Here is a 1014-nt window from a genome sequence, read left to right as displayed (position 1 = left end):
ATTTGGTTGGTTGGTTGATTTTTAGGTGGTTTTGACACTGCTCATGCTGCTGCTAGGTAAGAATGATTTACAGTGAAAAGTTCTTCAACTTTCTAGGGCTAAATTTTAACTTTGATTCAACTCGATTTTTGTTATGGCAGAGCTTATGATCGAGCTGCTATCAAATTCAGAGGACTTGAAGCTGATATAAATTTTAATCTCAGTGATTACGATGATGATCTGAAACAGGTACTTGTAGAGTTAATGTTTCAAATCATATTGGAATATTTGATTATGCTTCTTCTGAGTTAGGTTTAAATTCGGTGTTGTCTTTCCTCATCCGTTTTCAGATGAAGAACTTGACTAAAGAAGAATTTGTTCATATACTAAGACGCCAGAGCACCGGAAGAGGGGAAGAGAGAGAGAAGAGGGGAAGAGAGAGAGAGAAGAAGAAGGAGAGAGAGAGAAGAAGAAGGAAGGAGATGGTTGGAGAAGAAGGAGATGGTTGGAGAAGAAGAAGTTAAAAAAAAAAAAAAAAATGGTGGTCGCCGGAAATGATGTCGCCGGCGACATTTTCCGGCGACATTCTCCGGCGACCTTATGTGGACGAATATGACGTGGCAATTGCTTAGTGAGGTGGACAAAGAGAAAGAAAATACATTTAATTTACAGAATTGCCATAAGGGTATAATGGAGAAGCTTACAAAAATATGGTGGGGCCAAACAGGAAATTGGGGCCAAAACGAACTGCCGGACACTTATAGGGGCCAAAACGGCGAGTTGGTCACAAATCGGGGGCCAAAACGGAATTAACCCTATAGTTTTCCACATCGACACTCGTATTTACACCATGCGTTACTCCATCTAATTGACTTATAACGTATCATTTTCTCTTGAAATCAGTATTTACAATTTCCCCCTTTTTTTTTTATATCGATAAGAATACAACCATCAAGATCTGGTTTTCGACGAAGGGGCTCTTCCCCTTCGTCGGAGCTATAGAGAGAGATGAGAGAGAGAGAAATTAGAGAGAGA

The 1014-nt window shown here is 39.8% G+C and overlaps 1 long non-coding RNA gene across 1 annotated transcript; it reads left to right on the top strand.

Annotated features, from left to right (window-relative positions):
* LOC147557251 (uncharacterized) lies at positions 1-431 on the top strand. Its single transcript, XR_015233635.1, has 3 exons — positions 1-56; positions 141-228; positions 330-431. It is a non-coding gene; the product is annotated as an uncharacterized LOC147557251 (long non-coding RNA).
* Positions 432-1014: the final 583 nt, after the last annotated feature.

The sequence above is a fragment of the Eschscholzia californica genome, unplaced genomic scaffold, assembly GCF_041429995.1.
Source record: "Eschscholzia californica isolate CP2 unplaced genomic scaffold, dmEscCali1.0.p SCAF_2, whole genome shotgun sequence".
Lineage (NCBI taxonomy): Eukaryota > Viridiplantae > Streptophyta > Magnoliopsida > Ranunculales > Papaveraceae > Eschscholzia > Eschscholzia californica.
The sequence above is the reverse complement of the archived record's forward strand: the minus strand, read 5'-3'. Positions and strand labels throughout refer to the sequence as shown.